Genomic DNA, 15496 nt, shown 5'->3' with positions numbered 1-15496 from the left:
TTCCCAGGACTGTCCTGAGGGGCCTGCGTGTCAGCACGGTGCACTGTTGCAATGCCTGCACGACCTGCTTGGGAGCTTCCGAGACACAAACCTGGGAAAACAAGGCTACGCCATGCTGACCAAAAAGCTCTTGGTAACACCTGTGAATCACGTTCATCCCCAACACACCAGGCACTTGAGCAGGCACACCACCAGGGGGATCCCTCACTACCAACACACCACAGTGGGGCATCAGTTTGCCACAAAGTTGCACATCGAGCTCCAAGTACCCAATGTAAGGAATTGTCAGACCGTTGGCAGCTCTAAGTTCCAACCAGTGACAGGAACGGAGACGCTCCGGGCCCCAAGGCTCAAGATGCTGGCGGAAAAAGCTCTCAGAAACTGTAGACACCATGGAGCCGGTGTCTACCAGACAAGGAACCTTCACTCCACCCATGTCCACATCCAAATGGGGACAAGACGAAAAGACGAAAGACAAGACGAAAGCATCAAAATTACGTGGAATAGACTGTGAGCCAGAAGCAGCCCCACCCAAACTGTGGCTCTGCAGTTTGGTGGGCACTAGTTTTCCGACACCGACGGGGAGCGAGACTGCTGACCCGGATTGGAAGGGGGTCGTGAGGGGAACTGTGGACGAGGAGGAGCACGCACCCCATCACACTCCCGCGCAAAATGTCCCAGCTGATTACAACGCCTACATATTATGGGGCCAGTACGAGGTGGACGACTGTACTGATGGGAGTTCTGCAGCTGAGCAATGCTACCCATGAGCTGATTAAGCTGCTCTTGCTGATGTTTCAACATCTCCCTCATCTCACTCATCTCAGACACTGACGAGAACGGGACAGCAGCCTGAGGGCCACCTAGAACACCGTACTGGACACCATACACTGAGGGGACTGATTGACTGCGACTTCTCACACCACCAGGCAAGCCTTCATGCTCCCACCGGATCGCCTCTGATCTAACCTCCAGCAAAGTGCAGTCCGGCTGCCGACGCACCAACTGCTTCAACTCACGGCGCAAGGAGCTATTCAAGACGTGCTGGACAAACTGGTCTCTCAAAAGGGCCTCGGCATTTGGCATGTGAGCAGGTGCATGCTGCTTTACCCTCTCCGAGTACTAGAGCCAGCCTGTCCTTGTTGTAACCGCTCATTATCAGCTTTTAACTGTGCGATCAACTCTCTAAGTTCCTGTATTTCTTCCTCCATAATTAACACAAACTCACTATACTACACGTAGTTTCTATGGTGCAACGGCACCACAAAAGCCAATCCTGTAGTAGACACCTCACCCAAGAGTGCTCAAGAAGATCCACCAGGGGCCACTGCTGCTTTGTCTCCGAGCTTTCCAATCTGCATACAGAAACAGAATTAAGGCACACAATAAAACAAGATGAAATCAGCAACACCACAAGAGAGAAAAAGGAACCCACGTCTCACGCCTCTTGAGTAAACGTACCTGTGTGCCTTGTATTGCAAAAATAATTCTCTGGGTGAAATTCCCAGGGTGGCGTTGTTGACAACCTTAGCTTTACTATCCTTCCTCCTCCTCCTCCTCGCCGCATTTGCTTTGCTAACTTCTTTTTAAGAGGAGCTACAGAGTCAAGTGTTGTTCGCAGCGAGCCTACGGCGCTATCGACAAGATGATCATTTCCTTAAATTTTGTGACAGCACTATCTGATAAACATCTAGAATAGTAACTGTTGCTGAGCGGTGTGTAATCAGGTAAAAAGAAATCAAAAGTAATCAAATAATAGCGAGGGATTATGTGGAAAGAGTGTTAGGTTATCAATTTCAATTACATACGTCAGAACTAGATCAAGGGTATGGTTAAAACAGTGAGTGGGTTCATGTACACCCTGACTGAATGTTAAAATCACCTACAATAATAATCTGATTTAAGAACTAAACTGGATAAAAACTCTGAGAATTTTTCCAGGTTGGATGTAAAAGACTAAGAACAAGGCTTTCAAATGAATTATAATCTAGTTTAGGTTTAGGGCTGATTAACAGACTAGAGTTAAAAATGGCTGCAACTCCCCCTGCTCGGCCACTGCCTCGAGGAATGTGGGTATTATTATGACTGGGAGGAGTGGATTCATTTAGACTAACATATTCATCTTGACACAGCCAGGTTTCAGTGAGACTGAGTAAATCAATATGATTATCTGATATTAATTTGTTTACTAACACTGCTTTAGATGATAGAGACCTGATATTTAACAGTCCGCATTTAATTCTCCTGTTTTGTCTTTCTGTCACAGAAGAGGTTTTAATTTTTATGAAGTTGTTATGCATAACTCCTCTATGTTTAATTTTAGATTTAAATAATTTACGTAGTCGGGGGACAGACACCGTTTGTATAAAACTATGAAAACTATGGGTGGGTAATTGCACTAGAAGCTCAGAGAAGCGTATAGGACTGCAACTCTGAGTCCTGATCTCAACTCTGGGTTGTCAGGGATTTGAATTACTAATAAAATTTGCCAGGTTCCTAGAAATGAGAGCAGCTCCATCCAAAGTGGGATGAATGCCGTCTCTCCTAATAAGACCAGGTTTTCCCCAGAAAGTTTGCCAATTATTAACAAAACCCACATTGTTTGCTGGACACCACCTGGACAGCAAGCGATTAAATGATGACATGCTGCTAAACATGCCATCAGTGGTCAGATTTGGGAGGGGACCAGAGAAAACTACAGAGTCCAACATCGTTTTTGCATATTCACACACCGAGGCAATATTAATTTTAGTGACCTCCGATTGGCGTAATTGGGTGTCATTGCCGCCGACGTGAATAACAATCTTACTGAATCTACATTTAGCTTTAGCCAGCAGTTTTAAATTTGACTCAATGTCGCCCGCTCTGGCCCCAGGGATACATTTGACTATGGCCGCTGGTGTTGCTAACTTAACGTTCCTCAGAATAGAGCTGCCAATAACCAGAGTTTTATCCTCAGCGGGTGTGTCACTGAGTGGGGAAAAGCGGTTGGAAACGTGAACAGGCTGGTGGTGAGCCGTGGGCTTCGGCTTGGAGCTGCGCTTCTCACGAACAGTTACCCAGCCTCCCGGCTGAACGGGTGTTACTGTAGGACCGCTAGCGGAGGCTATGCTATGTGGCTCCATACCGGCTACAGGGGACTGGCTAACTACCGCAGCTACTGAATGATTTTCCATGGTGCGGAGCTGCGTTTCTAATTCACTAAGCCTCGCCTCCAATGCAGCAAATAAGCTACACTTGTTACAATTACCACTGTCGCTAAAGGAGGCAGAGGCATAGCTAAACATTTGGCACACCGAGCAAGAAAGAGCAGAAGGACAAGCCATTGCTAACTGTTAAGCTAATGTAGCTACCAAGGCTAGTAACGTGCAAACAACAGCAAAGAGATTAGCAGGGAAGTCGTAAAAAGGAGGAGAGCTATAAGTGCTTAAACAGAACTAGTGTGGGTTAAGACATGAAGTAGATGTTAAAGCAACTGAAGTGAGAAAGCAGAAAGTAGGCTAGTAGAATTCACTAGAGCAGTACAGAGACCCTGTCACAGAAACACCGGAAATGACACAACTCACTTACCGCAATACGTCAGCACCCTATATGAACAGTTTACATTTCGCCAAAAAGCCTGGGTAATTCAAAATGTTACCATTGTCATCCAATAGATCAGTGACAAACAAAATATTTCTCTCAAACCAGTCATTTTTAAATGCCATCTTTCTATTAATTGTAATTACTCTGTTGTTCCACAGGGTTGATCCATATGGAGAACAATTTTGAGTAAATATCATTTTCCAAAACTGAAGAATCTACCTTTGGAACTTGGACAACTTAAAAGGAATCTTGTTCACCTCAAAATCACATTTCAAAAGTAATTCAAGGCCTTCTATTTTACTAAACAATACTCTTGGAATATGAAAACACATTGAATTGGGCCAGGGTTGCCAGATTGGCAACTTTCGTGTTTTTGTGTGTATACAGGATGTTGTTGAATCAGGGAATCTGTGTGTCCACCACGACAAAGGATCCTAATTGACTAATTACGTTAGCATTAGTGACGAGTAGAGCTAAAAATGCTTTATGGAGATTGTTACAGTGTGTTACAGGCAGTGTTGTGCTAGTTACTGAAAAATAGCAACTAGTTATCGTTACTAGTTACTTAATTAAAAAGTAACTCAGTTAGTAACTCAGTTACTCAAACCAAAAAGTAATGTGTTACTGAGAAATGTAACTTTTTAGTCCCCCCCCCCTTTTCTTTTTTGCAGTGTAGTTTTTCTAAGCCACAAAGAAGACAATGTTGCTAAGAAGGATCATTTTTTTTGGGAAACTCAGCCCTGCAGCACAAAACATTTCCTAACTGTATTGGCTCGTAGCTACATCGCCTAAGTGACAGCGGATGGACTTTAACCAAGGGACTGTTAGACTACAACTTGACAAAACAATTGAACGGTATAGGAAACATACAACCGTCTTCTACAGCGGAGTCACTCGCTGTCAGGCAACTAAATGCTTTACAACTATAGTACTTGGATACAAATATGGAAAATGAGCTAAAGAGAACATTTGAAGAGCTACATGATGGTGTCAAGTCTGTCGCCCACCGCAGACATTGTCTGTCCGCAACAAAAGCTTCCTCAGGATAACAATGGATATCACCTCACTGGATATAACGTTACTGGGACTGAAAATCTACAGAAGTGATACTGCTTAATGTACAGCACTGCGGTGAGACCAGCAGGTCAACAGTGACCTCAGAGATGGTGAGAGATGTGTTTCATTTAGATGCTCTGGTAAGAATTGTTCATATACCTCTATCTGACTTGACTAACTGTCACGACCCATCCTCTGTGATGCTATGTGTGTGTGTGTGTGTGTGCTTTTGTTTTTTTTCAGTCATTTGAGTGAGTGGCTGTATGGCTGGTGTGTTTTTGTTCTTGTCTCTCTACCTGTTCTCTCCCTTCCCTCTCTTCTCTCAATCAACACACCGGCCGCCCAGTAGTAATCAACACACCGGTCTGTTATCAAGCCATCATCGTCACCTTCAAGTATCCCGCAGCAACAATCAGTCTCCGCTGGATCGTTGCCATTTACGGTAGTACATCTAGCTCCTAGTTTGCTGTTTTGTGCCCAGCTTAGCCTCTGCCTGCTTTTGTTTTTTTGTTTTTTTTAAAGATATTTTTTTGGGCTTTTTTTTTTGCCTTTAATGGACAGGACAGTTAAGTGTGAAAGGGGGAGAGAGAGAGGGGATGACATGCAGCAAAGGGCCACAGGCTGGACTTGAACCCGGGTCGCTGCAGCAACGGCCTTGTACATGGGGCGCCTGCTCTACCACTAAGCCACCGACGCCCCGTGCTTTTGTTTTTTCCCGCTGGAACTAATAATTGTTTCTGTCCAGGATCTCCTGCTGCCAGCCACGCCACACCGGACCCCCTCTGCCCCGTACTCCGCCGTCATCGCCTGCCAGCTAATACCCCCCTTTGACTCAATAAACATTGTAAACTTACCTGACCTTGTCCGCCTGCTGCATTTGGGTCCAGCCCGAGACGTGACACATCTTTTATTGTTTAGGGCTAAAATGTTTTGGTGAAAGCGAACCTCAGTTTGTGAAGGAATACTGCCTGCTGTGCGCTGTTTTAAAACCTGGCCAAAAATAACGGAGTAACGCACCGTTTGGTCAGGGCCGGCTCTTGGCATAGGCCATATAGGCGGTCGCCTAGGGCGCCACATGCTGACGGGGGCACAGCTGCAAGCCCTCAAAAAAAATAAAATAAAATAGAATAAATAAAATAAAATAAATACTAGTAATAATTTGCAGCCCCGACTGGCGCCCTTCCTCATGCTCTGTCTTGAAAAAAAGAACAAATAAAGAAAAGGTAAACAACAACAACCCCGCTGTTGTTTGTCATTATTTGACCTGGCCCTGAACCTGTCCTGCACCGTGCTCAGTCACATCACTGTGGGAGAGGGGGGTGGGACGAGTTATCTGTGCGCATCTCAGGGAGGTAGCAGTTGTGACTGACAGACAAGAGGTCATAATTTGAACCTCTTGAAAGTAGCACAATAAAATATATTTGAGGACAAATACAATTTACAGATGAAATATGGCCTAACTCAAAATATAATCAAAGTATAGTGCAACTATCAATATTCATTCAGGTTGTCTACAGGACATATTAAAGCTAACCCTAATCCCGCCTAGGGCACCAAAGTGGCTGGAGCCGCCTCTGCATTTGGTAACGGTAACTGAGTTACTGAATTTAAAAACTAACACGTTAGAGTATTAGTTGCCAAAACTAACGGCGTTACTGATGATGAATCCTCTCTCTAACCAGTGTTTACGAACCTGGCAACCTGTAGAATTGAAGAGTGGAGTGAGAGCGGGCGAGTGTGAGTGCGACACATACTGACCGGGAAGTATGAATCCTATATCTATCACCTTTAAGGGATAAACTGGATGCTTTAGGGAAAATTTGGATAGTTCTGAGGACTTTTTCCAACATAGATTTATCCTTTAAAAAGATGGATGTATCATCTGCAAACTGACTTTTTTTAAACTCTTTGTTGAAGATGGTAATACCTTGAATTTTGGCAGTGTTATTAATAAGTATTGCTAGCAATTGAGTTGTCAAAATAAAAAGTTTTGGAGAAATAGGGCATCCCTGCCGTATGCCCCGTGATACTTGAAATCTAGGGGTCATTCCAGGGTTTAAAGAAACAGAGCTACCTATGTCAGTGTAAAACATCTTAACGATATTACAGAATCTTTTCCCAAAGCCCAAGAAGTATAATGCTTCCAACAAAAGGGGTGTTCAATGGTGTCAAATGCTTCAAAGAAATCAAGAAATAACACATAGCTCTCCGTATCAATGTACTCGCTGTAGTCTAACACATCCTGTATAAGCCTAGTGTGGTTATGGATGTTCCTGCCCTTTATGAAGGCAGACTGGCATTCATCTATCAATTTTGTTAAACCCTCATTCAGCCTGATACATGAGCTAACAATCTGTAATCACTGCATAATAAGGTAACTGGCCTCCAGTTTTGTAGTGAAAGATTGTCCTCATTACCCCTTCGGGATTAAGGTGATAAGACCCTGTTTCATGGTAGATGACAAACTCCCTGCTGAAATACATTCCAAAAAGGCATTGTAAAGCAACACTCTAATTTCTTTCCAGGAGTCTTGGACACGTTCCTTTAGTTATTCTTAAAATGGCATTATCTAACTGTTCAATTTTTAACTCCTCCTCTAAGTGTTGCTGAAATTCACCAACGAAAATTTTACTATAGAAATGCGTGGCGTTTCTCAGTCCTCTGTCTGTACGACTCCTAAAAAACTGATTTTTTAACAAATTCTACAATCCTCGTACGGCTCATGTTTTAGACATTACTTTTTAAATAGTGTATCTTTTATCCGGTCCGTGGATTTTAAACATCAGCCTGACAAATCGTAAGATTTTAACCAGATCGCCCGAACATAGCCGCACCAACAAGTGCTAGCCTTGTTTTTAGCCAGGCTGCTAGCCACCACCAGCTGGAGCATATCCAGCCGAGGACTCTCCGGGTGTTAAGATGCTTCTTAACACCTGTTCCAAAGCCTGAAGCCTGATCTCCGCACCGGGCCCAAGTGTAGGGCCCCTGCCGGTAAGTCCCGCTGCTGATGTCCTGCCTTGTGCTGTGCTTTCTGTGAGTCACTTCTGCTAAGCAGCTTCGTCGCTGTGGGCTTCAGTTGGAGCCCCTGCGTGTAAGTCCCCGTGCCCTCCCTGCTAGCTGCCTCTACCCCCCTACCCGCTACCCACATCATCAAGCCTGCACTAAGCACTTTTAGCACTTATACTGGCCTTCCCTCTTCTCTCTATCCTCAGTTACTACTCCACTCACCTCTCCACCCGGCTGTGTCAGCTGCACCCGCCTCGCTGACAGGATCACTGAGCTGGGACAACGTATATCCTCGCTACATCAGATCCGTGAAGCTGAGCTGCAAATGGATACCATTATCTTCGGTCCTGCACAATCTGAGTCTCCATCTGCCACCTGTCCTGTCGCTGATGCTGCCTCTCCCCCGGCGTTTGACGTCACCGCTCCAGTTCCGGACGCTGCTGTCCCTTCTCCGACGACACCTGGATACAGCAGGGGGCCAAGCCCAAGTTCCTGCCCAGCTCCAATCCATGCGAGCCTGCATCCTGGTCCCTGGTTGCTCCTCGCGGCAAGAGCTGCCCCCCTAATTGGGTTTGAAGATCATTTATGCTCGCCCGTCTGCGTGTGGACGTGTATGTCTGATGAGTAAGCTGTAATACTTTGTTACTGTGCTGTTCTTGCTTCTGTGATTTAGGACTACCTGACGGATATACTTTGGTTTTTACCCATGCCTGGATTGAGACACCAATTTAAGAACACGGACTTGATAAAATAAGGACGGTAAGCCGGGCGGCTGGCTAGCGGCTAGTGTAGCCTAGCCTGGCTACATATCAGCTCTTCCATGTTGCTACTGGTAACCTAGCAATGGTGGAAGCCACATAAACAGTACATTAAAGCAAAAATATCAAAGTCAATTGCCATATTACATAAAGTCAAAGATCTTCTAAACCAGTCATCACTATACACCTTGTACTGTTCATTCATACTCCCATACATTACCTACTGTGTAGAAGTGTGGGGGAACACATATAAAACAGACAATATTGAGACTTCAAAAAAGAGCAATAAGAATTGTGAATAAAAGCACCTACAGAGAACCAACAAACCCTGTCTTCATCAAACTGAAAGCACTAAAATTCAAGGATTTGGTCGACCTCAAAACCATTTCAATCATGCACAAAGCAAAACAGCATCAGTTACCACATGGCATCCAAAAGTTGTTTAAATTAAGGGAAAATAAACACAATCTCAGGGGAATATGTATGTTCAAAAAACAGCATGTACGTACTAAACCAAAAACTCATTGTATATCAGTAAAAGGAGTTAATCTGTGGAACAGCTGTAGTGAAGAAATGAAAACATGTATATCACTAAGTAAGTTCAAACAAATTTTTACAAACAACATTTTGAATGGATACAAGATGGATATGGACACATGAACAATGTGCCTTGTTTGACTGATACGCTTTCTTTTCTTCTGTTTTTGTCTTCTACATGCTATGATTAATAAACTATAAACAAAACAAAAAAAGGGGTAGGACTAGATACGTTTTTATTAATTTTATCCTACACCCTTTCGAACATGGAATGGTTATTTATGTTGTTATAGAGTTGTCTCTTCAAATTGTTGATTTTTTTTCCTAAACATTTTATATATTTTATTTTTTGTTTTATTGTTTTTTTGTTTTTGTTTTTTTTAATCTGTTCGAATAAATAAAATATATGAAAAAAAAAAGGAAAATGGTTGGTCTTTCTTACAAGCACTCTGCTCCTTGATCGCTGGTTTCTGATAAACCGGCAAGGTACACAAAACTTTGCTGTTGTATTGTTCAAGCAAAATTTCCACGGTGTTGCACAAAGTATTGTCAATTAAAGGACTTAATATAAGACTTTTTTCACAGAGCCTGCCAGCGTGCTGCCTCTCACTCCGCCATCTTGGGTGGTGGTCTGCCTGGCTCTAAAACTGTGGCCTGAAAGAGCAAACACGTGAGCACACTCAAATAGAAAAAAATGAATGAGGTGCACGGCCACAAAAAACTAAAGAAATATCAAAGGAGGCCAGCATTCACAAATGTCCTTTTAAAGATCTTTTAATCTTGGCAGCAGAGCAAAAAACAACGGACGAGTTTCAGCTGTAAGCCTTCATCAGCGTTGTCAAAAACTAAAACTGCGGCCGCCTCACTCTCGCGAGATTATCGCTGTCCACTTTTGTATGAGGTAACAATAAGTCGGGATGAAGTCCGACAAAAAAACTAATTGGCATGCATTGTTCTGCAATCGCCAGTGATTGAATCTGTGCAGGCCTTGCTCATCTCGAACAAGCCTACTGTCAAACTTCCCAGGACTGTGCTTGCAAAGTCTGTGAGTCTGCAAGTGCAGTAAAATCTGGACATATGGGCTGAATCCAAATGTCCACACTACACTGCACTTGCAGACTTGCGGACTTTGCGGACCTGTTCCAAGGAAGTTTGGGAGTGTTTAGGGCTGTCCAAAGTTACAATTCATCCAGTCCACAAGGGGCCTCAAGCAGAGATTCTGCAGACTTCCAGAGAGTCCGCTCAGGGTGCAGACTTCAGCTGACTTCACTGACTTAATAACCCACAATTCATTGCAATACGGACGTGACATTTGGGTTTTTCAACTGCCAAAAAAACCCCAACAACTTATGAATGTGTAAAATAGTTATTGATAGTTAAGTCTATTAAAATGGTACTTGAATTCTGTGGGCCAGAAATGATATTCAACCACATCATGATACAGAAATATGTATAAGTATTGGCTGTAGAGGGACTGAAAATTAATTTTATTATTGCGGCCGATCAGGCTGTGAAAAAAGCTAAAAAAAACTGGACACAAAGCAGCAAAAGAAGGTCTTCTAATGAAGCGTAAGTTCAATCAGGAAGACCTTTCTCGTGCTCACCCTTTCACATTTCTCTCCATCCCACTCACACTATTCCCTCTAATCAGCTGACTATGGGTGTTCACTCCTAGTTATCCAATCACACTTTGCCACGATCTCTCAGTCAATCAGGATGCCACTGCAAAATTTTAAATCTGCTCTCTCTTCTGCTGCTGTCAGCCATCATTTTAGGAAGAGTCTTCGCACCCTCCTCCACCCCATTCACCTCCAGCCATCGTATCCAGAGTCCAGGACAAGCTCTCAAAGACTCATTTCTCCACTCATCCAGATCATTGGCACTTCTCCATCTTCCTCTCATCTCATCTTCACTACCTCTACCACCACCAGCGTCAGACACCGGGGGGGATGGGTTCCCTATTTGACTATGGATTCATCACCCTCCTTAAATCAAACCATCTCTACAGGGTCTAATCGCCAAAGACTTTCCACATTCTTATTCATATGTTCACATGTTAATAAATATTCTTTTACCATAAAAACATGTCTCTCCTGATTGAAATGTAAGTAATGCCCAATTTATTGAGTTATAGTCCTGTCCTTTTTTTTACAAACATTTCTGTTTTTTAATGCGTTTGCCTGTTATATAGAGATGCATTATTACATTTTTGTTTAGTCGTAAAAAAGGTTATACATGGTATTTATATCTAGTTATCTGCAGGAACAGAGTAGGCACTGTTCATCAACTTATATGACATATATGTGAATATGACAGCAGCAACAGTTGAACGTTTCCACAGCAGCAAGTTAAACAGTTGAGGGCTGTCTATCTGCCGCTTGCAGTCTTTGGTTAAAATGTACATCCTCCGGACTTGTGGACTGAGCCCTCGCGGACTTCAGTTGTAAGTAGTGTGACGTATTTACTGTCATCATGTAAAGTCTGCGAGAGCAGAGACTGCAAGCGACTGAAAAACAGCCCGCAATACTATTTTACTCATTGCCGTGGAAACGTCTAACTATCGCTGCTGTAATATTTATATGTCATTTAAGTTGATGAACAGTGCCTACTCATCTGTTCCTACAGATAAGAAGATATAAATCCCATGTATAACCTTTTTTTTTTTGTGACTAAACAAACATGTTGTTACAACCCAGCTCGTAGGGGAAAGGGAAGCAACACAAAAACCCAGATGTTAAAAGGTAAAGCAGTTTATTGTAACTTAAATTAAGGAAAACTAGTTAACAATAAAAGGAGAACAAACCAAGGAAGTGGGCCGGTGAGTGATGTTTAACTCAAAAACAAAATATAACAAAAAGAGGACTCACTAGGAGCTTAGCCTACGATCTGACTAATCAAAAATAAAAGGAAAACAAATTCTGATTAGGCCTATCTAATCTATCTTTTAAAACAAACAACAACAAAACAGCACCCCTGCACCAGGGGTCCATTTCACAAAGCAGGTTTAGTGAAAACTCTGAGTCTGTTAACTCTGAAATGAGGGAAACTGGGTTTTCCATTTCAGAAAGGGAGGTAACTTAAACCAGAGAAAGCGGGGTAACTCCAGTCCGTTTCAGAAAGAGAGGTAACTGAAGCTCGGTGTCAGTTACTATGGCAACTGACTCTGTGAACCTAACCTGGTCGGGAGCAGGTTTTCTTCAATGAACCTCGAGTTTCTAGCTGTCTCCTCCCTCTTACGCCACGCACGCAGTGTGATTCATTCATTCATTTGTTTAGTGTCGCGCGGGTTTCAACGAGTTTGATCATCTGTCCTCAAGGTAAAGTTGGATCCTAAAGTGTGTTCTTGTTCCAAATCTACTTTTTTCGACCATGGCATGTCCGTTCTTGGAGGACCCTGTGGATGAAGAGGCAGTGTTACTGAGGAGGGAGTTACGCATTCGTCGGGAGATTATTCACAGTCCATCATTTATATCCATAACCTCATCCGTCGTGACATAAGCAACGTCACCAACCGTGGATGTGCACTTTCATCTACCCAGATTCTTTGTGTTGCTCTTCGTTTTTTTGCAAACGGAAGTTTTCTGTATAATATCGGAGATGCAGAAAATATCAGTAAGGCCACTGTCTGCAGTGAAAATTGTCCCTGGCTCTGAAATGTCTATTGGGGGCGGCAGTAGCTCAGTCCATAGAGACCTGGGTTGGGAACCGGAGGGTCGCCTGTTCAAGTCCCCGTCTGGACCAAAAATATGGAGCGTGGACTGGTAGCTGGACAGGTGCCAGTTCACCTCCTGGGCACTGCCGAGGTGCCCCTGAGCAAGGCACCGAACCCCCCAACCGCTCAGAGCGCCTGTCATGGGCAGCCCACTCTGACATCTCTCCACTTAGTGCATGTATAGGTCCAGTTTGTGCATGTGTGTGTTTGGACCTGTGTGTAATTGACAACAGAGTGAAAAATTGAATTTCCCCTCGGGGATTAATAAAGTATATAAAATTAAAAAAATAAATAAATACAATTAAATTAAATTAAAAAAATTAAATTAAAAAAATTAAAAAATTAAATTAAATTAAATTAAAACTCCCTGGACATAAACCTGTGAGGGTTATCAAGGAGGAGTTCCACAGGGTTGCAGGTGAATGATGTAGAAATCAGTTAAAAATTATGAATATAAATCATATTCAGTTAATAACATGGTACTGCAACCTCAGACTGGGATTAGTAATTTTAATTTCTTTTAGGATTTCCCAGTGTGATAGGGTGCATTGATGGAACCCACATTCCCATCATTGCTCCTTCACAAAATGAAGGAGACTATGTGAATAGGAAGTCCATTCACAGCATTAATATGCAGGTAGATTGACCGTCTCAAAATGTCAGACTGCATCACACTGCAAAAACTTAAAATCATACCAAGAATATTTGTCTTATTTCTAGTCAAAATGTCTCATTTCTAGTCAAAACAAATCACACCTAAAAGTAACTTGTTTTTAGACAATTTTCAGTTGTTGCAAGCACATTCACTTGAAAAATAATTATAAAAATCTATCAGTGGAGCAAGTTTGTTATTTCTACATATTTCAATTGAAAATGTGCTTGAAACAAGTGAAAATTGTCTAAAAACAAGTTACTTTTTAGGTGATGTGTCTTAAGTGTAAAGACATTTGATTTGATTAGAAATGAGAAATGTAGACTAGCAACTAACATCTGTCATTCTCTGCGCTGTCATATGTGATGCAGCCCACATTATCACTAATGTGGAGGCCAAGTGGCCTGGGTCGGTACATGACTCACGGATGTATCGTAAGTCTAATATTATTGTGATTGCATAAATGTATAAAATAAATTTACACTTATGCATTGACTCGAGCAGTAATTTTCTCCCACGCCGACTCCCGTTCCTTTTGCTGCTGCAGTCGTGTTACTCTTCTTCCTGAAAACAGCTTCAAATTCACTGTATGAGCACATTAAAATATCCAGCTCCAGAGGAGTAAAAAATGCAGACCTTTCATTGTCGTTTGTTGCCATGGTGAATCGTGGTATCGGGGCTCCATTGATGACGGCTTTTTAAAGTTGTGGTGCACGCGCTTAACTCAGAGTGAACAAACTCTGTGTTGATTGAACCAATTGAAATCACCTGTTCTGAAACCCGTAACCTAGAGTTTCCTATCTCAGAGTTACTCAACTCAGAGTTCAGGGTTAGGCTCAGAGTTTGTTGAACCTCCTTTCTGAAACGGACCCCAGGGCCCTATTTCAGAAAGCAGGATTAGTGAAAACTCTTTAGTATGTTGAGCCTGAGATGAGGGAAACTCTGAGTTTTCCATTTCACAAAGCCAGCTCCTCCTCCAAGAACCATCACCTTATCGTGGTGGAGGAGTTTGAGTGCCCTAATGACCCTAGGAGCTATGCTGTAGGGTTTCCCATGTCAGATTGGTTCTGGGCGAAGGGTCAGACGAAGAACGGTTCAAAAGACTCGGGGGCAGGTCGTCCAATTTCTGGGGCAGAAGTCGCCGAGGTAGTGAAGCAACTCTGAGGCGGCGGAGCCCCGGGGGTGGATGAGATTCGCCCTGGATATCTCAAGGCTTTGGATGTTGTAGGGCTGTCCTGGCTGACACGCCTCTGCAACATTGCGTGGACACCGGGGGCAGTGCCTCTAGAGTGGCAGACCGGGGTGGTGGTCCCCATTTCCAAAAAAGGGGACCAGAGGGTGTGTTCCAACTATAGGGGGATCACACTTCTCAGCCTACCCGGTAAGGTCTACTCCAGGGTGCTGGAGAAGAGGGTTCAGTCGATAGTTGAACCTCAGATTGAGGAGGCACTTAACTGGTCCGTTGTGGTGAAAAGGGGGCTTAGCCAGAAAGCGAAGGTCTTGATTTACCGGTCAATCTACATTCCAACCCTCACCTATGGTCACGAGCTCTGGGTAGTGACCGAAAGAACGAGATCGTGAGTACAAGCGGCCGAAATGAGTTTCCTCTGCAGGGTGGCTGTGCTCAGCCTTAGGGATAGGGTGAGGAGCTCGGACATCCGGGAGGGACTCAGAGTAGAGCCGCTGCTCCTCCACATCAAGAGGAACCAGTTGAGGTTGTTCGGGCATCTGGTAAGGATGCCTTCCAGACACCTCCCTTGGGAGGTGTTTCGGGCATGTCCAACCGGGAGGAGACCTTGGGGCTGCCCCAGGACACGCTGGAGGGATTACATCACCCAACTGGCCTGGGAACGCCTCGGGGTTCCTGCGGAAGAGCTGACGGAAGTGGCCGGGGATAGGACTGTCTGGGCTTCTTTGCTGAGGCTGCTGCCCCCTCGACCCGGACCCGGAAAAGCGGAGGATGACGAGTACAAGTACGAGTACAAAGCCAGCTCAGCGAACCTGCTCAGCGAACCTGCTGGCTCGCAGATTTGCTTCATCTAAGCCTGAGGCTGAGCGTGTTGCAGGTAGGACAGACATGGCGTGTCCTTTAGTGAATGAAGTTGTGGACGTTGGGGCACAGTTTATACAGAGGCTGCTGCGTAAGGAGAAGGTGATTAGAGCCCGTTTGGATGTCTTCCCGGAGGAGTG

Source organism: Epinephelus lanceolatus, chromosome 18, assembly GCF_041903045.1.
Source record: "Epinephelus lanceolatus isolate andai-2023 chromosome 18, ASM4190304v1, whole genome shotgun sequence".
Lineage (NCBI taxonomy): Eukaryota > Metazoa > Chordata > Actinopteri > Perciformes > Serranidae > Epinephelus > Epinephelus lanceolatus.
This window is presented reverse-complemented; position numbering follows the sequence as displayed.